Below are 15,045 nucleotides of genomic sequence, written 5' to 3' on the forward strand. Positions count from 1 at the left end.
TTAACCCTGTTCAGGGGACTTTCTCTCTGATACCTGCGTATTTTTCAAAAACACATGCAAGCAATGATTCAAAAAGATATTGATAAAAGGAAACAAACCAAAACCCTCTTCAAGTTGTTTTGAAAATCAATTACTCTGCCCTTAAAAACACGCACTCACTTAAATTTTAGTCCACATCTGTCAGTCTCAAACTCCTGCCATTGTATTCCTATACTTTCTCCTCAGCAAGGCTGAAGGACACAAGATTAAAATTACTGTTCCAGTGTAGGAATTCACAGGTTGTCATGTCCTTACTCTCTCTTTGATAAACATAACAGATAAAGGTTTTATCAAAGTCTTTGGATGATTCTTAGGAGTGTGGGTTTTTTTTTTTTCCCCTGAATCTTTTCAATTTATTTCATGCACTGGTGACTCTGAAATTGGCTGGTAAATTCCAGATGTTTCTCTGGAGCAACTGAACAGAAACGTAAAACAACATCCTTTCTGCTGGGTGTAATCCCTGTTTCTGCAGGGCAGGTGAACAGGTGTCCTGCTCCCTGGGATCAAATTAAGAACTGACCTCCATTAACACTGAAAACAGCCTTACAGAGACCTTGTTTCCCAGGACACACCACCCCAAACCACAGACATGCCACTTCAGCCACTCCTCTGGGCACATTAAAATCCAAATATTTGCTTTAGCGGAGTTTCCTGGACGTCTGTATCATCTGCCTCCATTTACCAACTTTGCAATTTGATCAGATCCATGAATGAATTTGTAAATAAAATTGTTTTCATGCTAATCCACATATATGCTCTGAACAAAAAAAGACTTCGGGAAAATTGGATACCTGTGTTAGATTAACAGTGGGGGGGGAAAAAAAAAAAAAGCTAATTATTTTCCTTTAATCTGCTTAAACAAAGGCAAAAAAAGTTGAATTCTTGTTCTTCAAAGCAATTCAGTTCTACTGTTAGTGCTCAAACCTCCTGAACAATGAGGTGCTATGCTCCAATTGCTACTTTGCAAAAGGATTAAAATAATCAGAAAAAAATAAAATAAAATCGGGAAAGCTACACCTCATCAGCTGGGAAAGTCAGCTTTAAAAGCAACCAAAGAATGAAACAAGTTATGACAATTTTGTACAAAAACCTTAATCCACACTTGTCATTGTGCAGAAGAAAAGCTCCCCCATTCACTGCAATGACTCATTAACGCTTGCTGACAAGCAAAGCCAAAAACATCCAGAAGCCAACAACTTCCTCAGCACTGGGAAAGAGGAGGCACATCAGACACTGCTCCAGGAGGAACAAACTACACGTGACGGCACAAACCCAACTCATTTCAAACACTGCTGAATCCCAGACTGATTTCATGCAGCAGGAGAGTTTATACTGTTTCATAAATGCTGCTACTCCAGGCTCTGCAAATAATTTAATCTCTTGCTTGTGGGGAACCAGGGATGACTGGCTGTGGTACAGGCAAGGAGGGATTCTGTGGGTCTGGACGTGTCGTGATGCAGATTTTTGCACAGCTTAACTTTTCCAATTTGCCAAGCTTTAGGTAATAAGAAGTTAAAACCAACAAAATAAGAAGTTGCAGAAAACAAGACACTGGCATAGTCAATGCATTAAGGAAGGAAAATTCAAGTAATTTTAAATCATGTGAACAACAGTTGGACGTGGGCACTTAATCTGCTTACGTCCTTCTGAAAATCCCACCGGACACGTACACTCATCCTTTGAAAATGGGATCCAGGCTGGCTGGAGGTAATCAATTCTTTGAAGTCTTCCTTACATATGATTATTTTTAAATGTAAAACTTGTCTTGACCACGAGGCTTAAAATCTGACTGAAACCCAACCGTCACTTTTATTACGTGAGCAATGGTAAAGCAGAACAGGGAATTCAGAGGACTGTGAAATTTTTCCTTTAAATGAAATCACACATACAGCAAAACAGAAATCTAATTTGCATTAACCACCTTGTAAAAGCACTTAAAGGTGAGTTATTATGATTTTTGGGCTTAAATGCCTGTTGATTTTGTACCATTTTTCATAGATCAGTTGACAAAAGAAGGAAAATGAATATCATGTGCTCCAGGAAAGGTAATGTTTTACTTTGGCAGCTCTCTCAGGACCATCACACAGGGAGCTTTTCCTTCTCTTCTTCATGAATGGGATGTCAGAGAAGATCCCAGACCAACGGAGAGAAGAGCATTGATGTATCCAGCATTGTCTTGTGCCCTACCCTTTTTTCAAGTAGTCATCAGGCTTTCTTGAGCATTCATCAGAACAAAGATTCTTCAAAAATACATATATAATTACTCAATCAGCCTGACCGGATTGTGGCCTCAAATACAAAATGACAAACATCCTTATCCAAGGCAAAATTCTTCTATAGATTTGCCCTTCCAAGAGGACATTTGGTAAAGTATCTTGTGAAGGGATGGACATGAGAAATCAGATGCAGTGAAGTAATGTGAAAGTGTAACTGGTGATTACTTCAGAGAAAACTGAGGAACACATGATAAAGAAGAGACAAAGTACACTCCTGAGGCTGTCTGGAAAGAGGGCCAGAGAAAAAGCTGCTGTCTGGAACTTATTTTGTAGCACTGAAATACATAAATTTACTGCCAAAATAAGCACTAACAAAACTTACACATCTCTGTCCAGTTTTAGCTCAAAAATACGATAGTTCCTATTTATGTTACAGAACCTCTTGCCCAGTCTCTGAGAAGCAAAGCACTTGAGGATGGAGAAAAGTCTAATTTTACTTTGCCAACAAGCATTTCTAACTTCTGACGTCCTTTGCACATCTCAGTTCTCTCCTACATACCAAAGATGATGGTTGAAATGAGCGTTTACAAACCCAGACGAAATAACGCAAAATGGGAAAAAGCAAATGGCAATAGACTTGTTCAGACATTTGGCCTATTTTCATCTTAAGAAAAAGAAATTCATGGCATTCTCAGAATTAAATACAAGCTAAAATTTCATGTCCTAGAACAGGCATTGTTCCACCCACGAAGGGCTGAGAGTGTCTAGACAAACTCCCCATTGCTTCTCCGGGATGCAAAGGTTGTTCAAAAAGGTCAGAAGCCAGACTGCAAAAGATTGTACCCAATAATCCCCATTTTACAGCACAGAATTTTAACTCTTTATAGACAGAATTTCATATTATGAACTATCCTAGGTCTCAAAAAACATTTAACAACTTCTTATTGCAACATCCTGAGCCAGTCTCGTTGTATTTAAAAAGGCTTTAAGTAACTTCAACAACGCCTGCATCCTAATCCAGACCCATGTGTACCTCCTAATCCAGATCCCTGAACATCCTACTCAGAAAAGAACAACAGACTCAACCAAGAGGTCTTCACCTCATTAAACCTCATCAAGTACTGAAATAATTTCCCCTATGTAATTTTACTGGTCCAGGGGGAGACTTCTTAAAACATCAACAGCAGGTTTGTACCAACTTCTGCTTCCCATTTTTTCTTCTTTCCTTCATGACACAGATTCATGATTTTTTAGGAGGTATTAAAATTGTATTTTAGATACAAAATCTTGACTTAAAAATGCTAGTATTATCATTCAGGGGTTTGCATCTGAATGTGCAGAGCCAGCCAGTCCATCAGATGCTTTCAAAGGCTGTCAACACTATAAATCAGAATTTTTATTTTAATGCAGAAGAGTTATTTTTTCCACAAACATGCCAGATTAATACTACAAAAGTCAAAACAAATCTAATTCATGAACATCAGCAATGATTAAAATTAATTCAAAATATTACACTTCCAATGAAGCCTTGTTATGAGCATGCAGAAAAATCAACACTAGAATAAAGTAACAGAGATATTAGTTGAAAACTCTCTCTGCCATTTTGCCAGTGATACATAAAATCCTACACATAAATCCTTTAGTCTCTATTAGAGAAACAATGCCTGGGACATGCAGAAGACACCTTTGAAGGCGGTTAGAAAATATTGTTTAGAAAGGCCTAATTATCTATGCAAAACACTCACTGAGAAGTTTCATGCTAAAACATCAGGTTGACAATGTAGAAATAATTCAGAAACCATTTCTGTAGATAAATGGTCTTGTACCATCTCTTTGATTCACATAAAGGCCCCCCAAAAGACAGCAATATAGGAAAGTAATTCATTATAAATGCCTTTCAATTCCACACTGGACAGATGGCTTCGCTCTCTAATGTGACCTCTCTTTTAATTTTTTTTCTATTTTTACTGGATTAGATCCAGCAATCCAGTGTTAGTGTGATGGTTAACAGCTTAGACAAGACTTAAATAGCATTTATCCCACACAGTGTTTCACTTGTGAGCTGTTCATTTTTTCTACCCAATAGAACAATTTAAAAATCAGAAATACAGGTATTCATAATAATTTTCTTTTGGAAGCAAGAAAATTTTCCTAAGTGATCTTGGGAAGATGAAGAGAAAGAGAAAAGGGGTAAAAATACACATTTGTAACATGAAAGAAGTTAATCTCTCCTATACACTTAGCAGAAAACACCACACATAAGACGAAAATAAACTCTACACTTCTGTCGAATCTGGATTCACGAAATTCTGGAGAGCAACAGGGGAAACTCTCCACACGTCCTCTCACTTACTAGCACAGTATTTACTTGTTCACAGATTTTTTTTTTTTTTTGCTTTCAGTTAATATTTTCAACTCAGTTAATAATTTCTTTTCACATGAGTGGTATTTCAGAAGCATGAGCTGGCCCTGCTGCACATGTTGGGTTGGTTGATAGAGGCATTGGGGGACAGCGTTTGCCTGCACTCATTCCAAGACCAATGGAACAGCTATTTTTGGCAGAACCAAGACTCAATATACAACCTAAAGATTTTAGCAGCAGCAGAATTTAAAATATTACAGACTTATAAAGAGATTTAATAGTTTTCAGGCAGCCTGATTAGAGAAATAGTATATGTTAACACATACAGGGTAATCACAGTTCTAGTGTGATTTATTCATCATGGAATTTAAGTTTTAATTTGATTCAGCTACCTGCTAGGCAAGTCTCTGCAGGTAGCAAATTCAAGTTGATAGAAGGCTTTTCAGAAGCATCAATTAACAACAGTTATTAAAACAGTGACCTCTGCCAGCTTTGGTGAGATGACACTTCCTGCTTGGATAGGCAATGAAGAGCGTGAAATGAAATTCAACACCACTCACACTGAGAAAGCGACTTTACGTCTCAAGACTAAATTAGACAGCTGGCAGCATCCCTGACATCTGTACAACAATCCTGGAAGTCTCTGCCTTCTCTCCCAAATTCCACAGGTTCTGTTGTTGTTGGTTTTTTTTTATTAACACAGGCTTTTGCTTTTCACTTGTGCAGAATCTCTATAAAATGCTCACGGTTTCCTGGCTCCAGTACTAAACTCTCTTGTTTTGAGCAACTTCTCCTCCAGCTATGAGTTTCCTTGCCAGGCTGCTTTTTCTCCTACAGTTGTTAACACCGTCCTCTTGTCCTTTTTGAACAAACTGCTTCAGCAGTTTCCTCTCTCTTCTCACCCAATTTCCAAGTTTCTTGTGGTGGAAGATTCCAGCCAGGATCCTCTTGGCTCATCTTTCTCTTCCCTTCTCATCTGCACATTGACTTGGTCTCTGCTACTCCTGCATTGCCTCTGTTCCCGCTGGAAAATCTTTATTCATGACACATCAGAAAGGAAAAATGTTCTTTCAAATAACGAACTGACTTCTAACTACCAGGAGGTGAGGTGAGGGCAGAAGGAGCAAATCTGAGTTGTGCACACTGGAGCAGTCGAGTCTTGGCAGCACCAGAGAGTCACAGCAGGATGAATCCACAGGTGTGGGAAGAAGTCAGGATGTGTGGGGTGCAAGGAATTGATTTGCTAAGACACCTTCAACAAAGGTCCTGAGGAACAAATTTGCTAAAATTTTTGTCCAATTCCACTCCATCTTCAGAGGAGTGAAAGCACTGAAAGATCCAGATCTGAGAGAAGGCAGACTTCCGTTGATTCTAACAAATCCACTTGTTTTCAACTTTGCTACGGATGTTATTTTGGTCATAGAGGAATTACGCTTTATTATTGAGTGGATGCAAAAGATTAAGTTATGTGCCTAAATAGTCTAGCAGTGTTTACATATAAACACAGGGTGGTCTGCTGCAAAAGCATATGCACACAGAGCTGTATCAAACACTCACCATCTGCACTTCTCACTCACAAAAGGCCAAACCTGGTACAGCACTTAAGGACACATGTGGAACAGTTTGGACAGTTCTCCAGAAGCTAAGACAGAGTGTTTAAGGGTTGGATTTACAAAGACATTTAGAAACCTGAGGCTGTGATTCAACAATTTTCAGGCTTCAGCAGCAATAGTGACATAAGGCACTGACACATCCCCTCCTGCACAGCATTCAGCCCCCTCAGCTGTTCTGTGCTGGAGGAGCTGGAGCTCACAACTGAGCTGGCTTGAAAAAAAAAAAAAAAAAAAAAAAAAAAGTATTAGTTTAAATCTAAACCAGTTTAATGATTCAACTCCCTGTGTGGCTGCACATACAGCGTGCCAGTACAATTCCTGCTGGCACTACACATCATGGGGCAGGAATGCTGCACACTGGGGTCATTCTATTACAACAATAAAATATTGGTTTATGGTAAAATGTTGTTACTTAAGCGGCATTGTTTATACAGCAAACACAATTCAGAATTCTTCAGTGCCACCGTGAGTCCACTGCTAAGTGACGTGGTGCAGACCTGCCTGGAACGTCCTCAAAGGTCTGAGCTGACAGTGAAGGCATAAATGAACACAGGTTCTCCTGCCGAAAGCTTCTGGAATGCAAAATGCTGCTGAATCAAGCAGTCTCTGGACATCTGCACATTTACATTAAATATGAACAACAGCTCTGTAACACACTCTGAAAACACACGTTGTCAGAGCAAAAAGCTATCTGTTCACAACACTGAATTTCAGTGCACCACCTTAGAAAGCGTAACTTTAATAAGGAAAACTTTAGTTACAAATAGAGACCCTGCAGTCCAATTCCCAGGGCTATTTTATTATAGTATTGAAATAGCTTTCTTTGTACTTACGTGGAATGCTCTTCAAAATGCCTTTAATTCACAGCAGTAATCATGAGAGGAATATTGATATTAGAATGTGTGAAAACTGGTTAACAAAACAAGCATGCATCTACTTTACAGTCATCACCAGGATCCTGCCTGAGCCTGCACTGGCCTGTGCTTTATGAAAAAGAAAAGCATTAACTCCTTTATACACACCTTGAGAGGAAAACCAGCCCTCCCTTAACAATTCAGCATCAGTGGTAAAAGAATTTTAGAACCAAAACTCCACAGCACAAATGCATTGTTTATATTTCCACTTCATGAAACACGATGTTGCACCACAACAATAACAATATTGTTATTAATATTAACAATAAATGCTAACAGGAGTCATTTTCAGGGGCCTGGGTAAGAATCAGAATTATTACGTTAGTGTTTACTTACAAAGATGGTTCTTGAATTACTCCTAACTTTTCAAGCAGTTTATCAACCATCAGCCTAAATTTGCACGTGCACACACATTTCCATACAGCAGAGCTGTGTCAGAATTCCTCAGGCGAAACCCAGAGTCCCTTAAAAATGAGAACCAGTGTTTGCACACACACAGAGCTGTCCCCTATGGTGTTCCAAAGCTGGATAATTTCCCCCCACCCTCTCGGGATTCACCTGGGGTTGCTGGGTCAGTGCAGTGAGGTGAAGCCCTGTCCTGCACTCCCAGAAGGGACAGGAGGTAAAGCTGATGCTGATCTCAGTCAACACCACACGGTGCTTTGACAAAGGCCTCAGAGGAAGGCACAGACTTCAGTCCTGCTTTAAGGAAATGTGATGGCTGGGATGGTTTCTTGCCCAGCCAGATTCCCAAGAGAAATGAGTGGGGCTGTCTCCCACCTGGGAAAGGCCCCACTGGGTGCACTGACCAGCTGATGAGACCCTTACACCACGCACTACTCCACACTGCCACTGAACTTGAGTTTAGCCTTCTCAAGCTAGAATTCAGTATTTTATAACATGTTATTTTCAGCTCTGCTATTGAAGATTTACTGCAACAGCAAAGTCTTCTCACTCTCTTTCTTTGTGCTTTATTTCTCCCTCAACAGAGCAGAAATTACAGTACTTACCTCCCTTTTATGAACAGCAACAGATGATGCATGATACCTATTATTTATTCTATACTTATGGGAAGCAGTGAGATTTTCCCTTTGGGTGCAGTGACTGATGAAGAGGAAACACAGGATGTTGTGCCCAGTTAGACCTTTTCATACACTGGGCTTGGCCACGACAGGCACTGCTGGCAAGGAAGAGACCTAAGTGATCACTTCTCTTAGGCACATCAACTCCCAGAACAAGGCATCACAAATTCCAGAGGCTGGGAGGAAGGGAGGATTAGGGATTTAACCCTCTGGAGGATAGCTAATGCATCAAAATAGGAGTGAAGAGCAGACCATTTCACAGACAGGACTAAAAATACACAGAATTAGCAAGTGAAGACTCAAATTTTACGCCTCATCAATAGACTTCAAACAGCCACTCCAAAAAAATTATCCACTTCAAGGTCTAGAGCTTTGTTAAAATTATAAATTGTGGTAGAAACAGGCAAGCCTTAATATTACTAGTTCTAAGGGTACTTAGGATACTTGATTTCAGCCTTTAAGGATCCTTAAGATCAATCTGATCTTCTTTCATTAAGAGGAAAGTAAAGGTGAAGAAAAAAAGCAGAAAAAATGAGATACAGAGGTTGTACAGCCCACTGCAATTTATTACACAAGCTTTTACCCATTTCAACTTTTGTGATCACTTACTTTAAGTTTTCTTGAGGGAATTTCATAATTAGTCCTGGTTTTTAGCTCCTCAGAATTATGCTCTGACCAAGTACTTCGATCTGCCTGTGATACTACTGAGATAAAAATCTATCTTACAACTCAGGTTTATCAAAAGACTCCTTCAAGGTCATCTTCACACTTCAGTAGAAAAACTGGAGATAACAAGTACAATTAGGCATTTATAAACTCAAGACTTTCCCAGTACAAACATTTAGGAGAGAGAAGCCCTTCAAAACACTACTTTATCAAAAATATGCTTTCATCACTTCTTCCTCCAGCATGACAAGCTGTTCCTTAGGTTGAAATTTTTTATAGGGCTTATGGAAATTAATTGCGTGGCTTCCACTGAAAGTCAACGTGGGGGAGGAGGGCAAATTCCCTTGAGGAGATTCTCTTGAGAAAAACTCTCTCCTTGAGCAAGAAAGTTGGTTAAAGGAAAGGGCTCATCATGGCTGTAACTCCTGGGCTTGGTGAACACAGCCCAGACATGGCAGCAAAGTGACAGCAGAACTTCACTGCACCTTTCTGGCCAGATCCTCACTCTTGTAATCAGATTCCTCTCATTTGATATTTCCACTCACACAAGCATCATGTGCAGCCCCAGCAGAGATCACACAGGTTTTAAACTCACTGTGGCTTTTGAAATGTTGGAGCCTCTGAGCTAAAGTTTCAAGTCTTTCACGGGGCTGAGAGCTGGACTAAAGCCAAATACCAGAGTAAGAAATACAGAAGTTCAGAAGTGTAGTCCTGTACCTGCATCGCTTGACATCACCTGCAGAGCTTCCCCAAAAAATAAAACCTAAGCTAGGATTAATGCCAAATATACCTAAAGGAGAATAAGCCCTGTAAAACTACCATGTCTGGTGCAATCTGGGAGAAAACCTCAGCCTACTAAAAAATAATATGATTCTGTTTATGTAGGCAGACTAAAAGAGAAAAGTGCCCAAGTGAAACCCAAGGAATGAAGATCTCCCAAGGTAAGCACAAATATTATCACTAACACTGCCCAGCTTAGTTCCTAAATACATTTCCCAATCCTCTTCATGAATACTGAGCTCAAAACTTGTGAAGAGCCAATTCCTTTAAGGCATGTCAAGTTGGTTATTCAAAGTAATGAAATTCCAAGTTGTCAGATAATTTCTAATAATAAATAGACACAGATTAAAAAAATAATAATAAAGGACAGTCTATGCATTCATGGTCCTTTTTTAAAAAACAAACAAAGAAAAAACAAACTCTGTCCACTGTAATGTGACTGAGTAGTACAAAATAATCCACCTGTCTCCACCTGTCCCTGGGTCTGTACTTGGTCAAAAGCCAGGGTTTATCCTCTGCCAAACCTCTCCAAAGTGCTGCTAGAGAAGGGCCAATAAAACATTTCTTGCCGACCCTGCAGACAACACGAGCCTGCTGAACCCTTTCTGATCAGCAGCCCCAGTGTCTGGCCTGTCTGTCAATGCCAGTGGCTCTCAGCAGGGAGTGGTTTATTATTCTAATAAGATGCTCCAATGAAGAGAGGGTCAGCTCTGAATCGCTGCCACGAGAAGATTTAATTAGATTTTTACACTGACTAAAGACATTCCCTGCACACACACAAAATTTTAAATATGGGGATAAATGACAGTGTCTTTTAAGGCAAGGTTACTTCTGTTTTCTTTCTGTTTTAAACTCTCTGTTTCTATTTTTCCTTCTCTTGAGATAGCTGTTTACAACACACAGTTACAGTGTCCAAGCTTAAAGGTTTCTTGTGAAAGAATTCAATAATTTTCTGATTAAAAACTCTCTGGGCAAACCTGCTGAAGTACTCCACCAAATACAGAGCTTTATAATTTCCTCGGAAAAGGTCTGAAAACCCATATCCAACTAAAAATTAGAAAAAAATTCAACAAAACAACCCAAATTTTCTTTATCACCAAGTAAAACCTGCAGAACAGATTGATATTGCATACATGTTTATTATATATCATTATTGTTAATTATATCCTATATAATACAGTTAACTATATAGTTATACATTGTTAATGCTATATATAATAACAACATATACTGTTAATTATATAGCATTATTGTTAATATGCTGCTTTAATTCAAAATATACCGGGTAAAGAAGAGAAAGGGGCTCAGCTGTATTGATCCACCCAGCTGCAAACTCCCTGTATTAGCAGACAGAACGTTCATTAAAGGTAACCTCATATCAAAGATTTCTCTAAAAGCCACCAGAGGAACGCTGAAGTCAAGCACAAGGGCCAGGGCTATTAGGGCTGTTTCAGTCATTAGGAAACCATTATCTCAAATTCATGCTGCTACCAGGATACAGGTTCACCCAGTAACATGACAGCAAATTATATGATTAATTAGCTCCCACATAGCTACTGTGAGTCAACCAGTTGAAACCAATGCCCTACAGAAAGAGATAAAATATTACCCAATGGTAGCTATTGGCTCCACAGATCTTCCTGCAGTTACACTCCCAAACATCAGTGAATTTACAGATGTTTTAAGGGAGCTCCCCATCCATGCTCACTTTGCATTCACTACTTAGTGCATGGACATACATTTCTGTATTTGGGGGTTTTTTTCAACATTTAATTATTTTCACTTTTTTGCCTGATTTCAATCATGAAGTTTCTGGTAGAGTCAAAACAGAAACTACACTGGCATTCATCTAATGGCACCCATTCTTAAGAGCACTTCATAGGCATTTTTAAAAAGGAGCCAAAATATTTGCCTCCTTTGGGAATTTGGCAAAAGACACAATGAGACAAACACTGCACAACGACTCTGAAAAGGTTGATGGGAAAGCTGGAAGAGAAAGCTTAACTGATAACAAAACAAATGAAATTACATTCACCACCGAGAACTTCTCTGCTCTGACTGGGGTCCTGCACTCCCATCCCACCAGCTGAGTCAAGTGGTGAGAAGTCAGCAACAGCAAAAAAACCCAAAAAAACCCCCAAAAACCAAAACAACAAAAAAAAAGGGAGGGGGAACCAAACAAATCTCTCATTTTATTCTTTTCAAGGGTTTAAAAAACCCCAAAGTACATGTGTGTACAAACATTACCCAGTGTTACAGTAGTTAGTGCTCCCTGACACCTGGAGAGGCTCTGCTTACTCAGAGCTGAACTTTTCTCAGTACATCCTCTCCAGCATACTCAGGAGATGGAAATGAACTATTTATTTAGAACATGAAAACAATAGGAGTCAACTGTGGAGAGACCTTATGTGAGAGAAAACAACTACAGCCTTGAAACTCGCCGAAACAAAGCAGAGCAGGTTAAATGATAAGAAAACATTTGAAACAATCTGAAGATCTAAGGACCATCCAATAACCAGGTTCTCTGTGTACCCTCTTCCCACAAGCATTTTAAGATATCTTGAGCGTTTCAGCAGAAGGTATTTGAGAGATTTGCAAAATGCAGACCTTTAAGACCCAGTATTTATTTACTGACACTTTAACAAAGCAATTAATTCAAAAGCAAACTGTTCACTGGCATTAAGAGATTTTTGGTGGAGGGTGATGCCTAAGACACCAAAAATTACCTGGCTTTAAGGCATTATCAGCACAGAAACAGATAATTCATTCATGGCACTGCTGAGAGATGCAAAAGAGCAGGACAGAAAGGATATTACAATACTCAGGTTTCAATATCAGAATCTTTATCCCTATTGATGATTTAATACAAAAACTGAGGGAAGACAGCAATTGTGGAACAACAAAAAGAAATTAGTAGCAGTAGATAATATTTCAGTTATACTAGGAAAAATTATAATTGATTTTCTGTCTGTGGTGTTAAAGATGCTATCTTTGCCCTGAAAATGAATTTTCATTTTAAAAGCATAATCACATGTTAAAATAGTTCTACCTGGCATTTTCTGTCCACAAGCTCATTTTACAAGAGGGATACAAGAGCCACCACTGCTCTGTCATGTCAAGAAATCCATTTCACTTCCTCAGGAATACCTAAGATTAGAAAGCATTAAATTTACCTATCATCTACTATGCTGCAAAATCAGGTTGTTGAAGAAGGAACCTCTTGTCTAAGTGAAGAGCAACTTTCAGACCAGAAAAGATCATGGAAGCACCAACACAGAAACTGTTTCTAAGCCAAATTTCAGACTTTTAAAAAACCACGCAACTATTACTTTAAATGCCAAGCACTCCTCCTTGTAGCACTCCTTTCAATTAACTCAGCTTCTCGCTGTGGGATTTTTAAGCAGGCTAATATAATCTACATTATTACTCAATGTAGTTTCTTCAAAAATATCTGTTTTCTGCTTCCATCAGCCACCGCCCTCAAACCGTCCTTCTCCAGGGTTCACAAGTGGGCTCTCAGCTCTTTTCAAGACCTGTCTACACGGCACACACAAATCTGTCATGAGCAGAGGCATCATCTTTGCTGAGCAACTGTCAAAATGCAAAAGCCAAAATGAAAGAAGGTTCTGCATGTAAAATAGGGAAGTAGAAAAGCCTGGGTTTTGGCTTCAGGGGAGCTCAGCTTTACAAGGCTATTTTGGACACAGATATTACATTCTGACTTAAAACACAGCAAAACCGTAGGGTATTTTTTTGCCACTCCTAGAGCACATTTGATTTTAATACCAAACACTGAATACAACAATCAGCAAAAGAGTTTAGCAATTCAGAGGCCAGAGAAGTTTAGGCAGCTTGACACAGACTGACAGGCTACAGCCAGGCTTGTGTGGAATTATTTCATGTGCTGGCACTTTGTCTTCCATCACTGAAATGAGCACCTAAAGGCAAGAACACAAAGGATACAGGATAATACATCACCACTCATTTATCACAATGAGTGCTGGCAGTGGATACTGAGAGCTTCCTATCAGGAATTATCTGGTCATCCCTTCATTCCTCACAACGTGTCATTCCCAGACTCCAGATTTTTAAAAATATTACCTGGTCTTGAACAACCAAAAAAGGTGAAAGTCCAGATTTTTGCCCTGGATGGATGTTAATGCTTTGTGGTTAATGCCTTCCATTCACTCCCAGCATTCCTGCACAGCTTCCAGATGATAAAATTCTCACCATTCCCATGGGGAAACTGAGGCAAGGAACTCAACAAAACAGTAATTTATTCTGCAGGAACTGGTTGAGGGGTCTCTGTATCTTTAAGTCCTTTCAAACACACATGGCCCAGAACTAAAAAGCTGAACACTATTCCACAATCACATTTTGTGAGGGATGGAGTCAAAGTATTACAGGCAACAGTGGAGCACAATGATCATCCACAGAATACAATCTTTATTTCATTTCATTCCAGGTAAGCTCAGTAAACATTAAATAAGAGATTCACTACTTTGCCACGAACTCTGTGCCAAACTCTTACTTTCTTTCCCAAAACTGAGTTTCAAAGAACAATTGTGAGCAACACTGAAGCATAAATTCAATTTCAATGCAAAACTTGCTGCACGGAGGTGCTTTTGGTTGCTAAAATTAGAGGGCTTACTACAGGATTCCCCTGGCCATGACTCATAGACAATAAAGACATGGTGTGCAGCCACAGAAAAAAGCCAAACCCAAGTCTTCAATGTGAACAAGGTCTTCCCTGTCCAGTTTTTACTCCCTGTGTTACCAATGCAAAGGTAGGAATCAGGTAGATACACAAATAATGAGGTGAATGTATCTATGTCAATTAGCAATGTGCATCACAATATTAATGCCCTTATTTTCACAGTAACATACACATACTGCTGAGTAACGTCAATGAAATTGAAACCACGGCATTACTCCTGTGTAGGTAAAACCTACACAGCACAGAGCAAGTGCCTTCCAAAAATTAACCCATCAAGAATGGAAATAACAGCAGAGCAGCATCTATCAAGAGATGAAAACTGAGTCACTTCACCCAGTGAAACGTCTAATGGTTCCATTTTATTTATTTTTCCCACTGTGTTTTAGGAAAATGGGACTAGAAAATAAGTGTACCAAAATAATTCAAATCATTTCTAGTGAAGATTATATTTAGAGGAGAAAACTATGAAGTCATCAGCTGGAATTTGCTACCCCAAGCTTTTTTCATTTAACCCATCCGTAGGGTTCCTTGTAAACACACGAATACCCAGAGAATGGCCTAAAGTGAAATTAAAAAGTAATAACAGTTATTTTTAACAGCAAGTAAAGAAAGCAGAGCAAAGCAGTTCTCCTCTGTAGTTAGAAAGGACAGCCAGG

The 15,045-nt window shown here is 39.2% G+C and overlaps 1 protein-coding gene across 1 annotated transcript in view; it reads right to left on the bottom strand.

Annotated features, from left to right (window-relative positions):
- MED27 (mediator complex subunit 27) overlaps positions 1–15,045 on the bottom strand; it is an 83,563-nt gene that overhangs the window by 26,901 nt on the left and 41,617 nt on the right. The window lies entirely within an intron of this gene.

Source organism: Sylvia atricapilla, chromosome 19, assembly GCF_009819655.1.
Source record: "Sylvia atricapilla isolate bSylAtr1 chromosome 19, bSylAtr1.pri, whole genome shotgun sequence".
NCBI lineage: Eukaryota > Metazoa > Chordata > Aves > Passeriformes > Sylviidae > Sylvia > Sylvia atricapilla.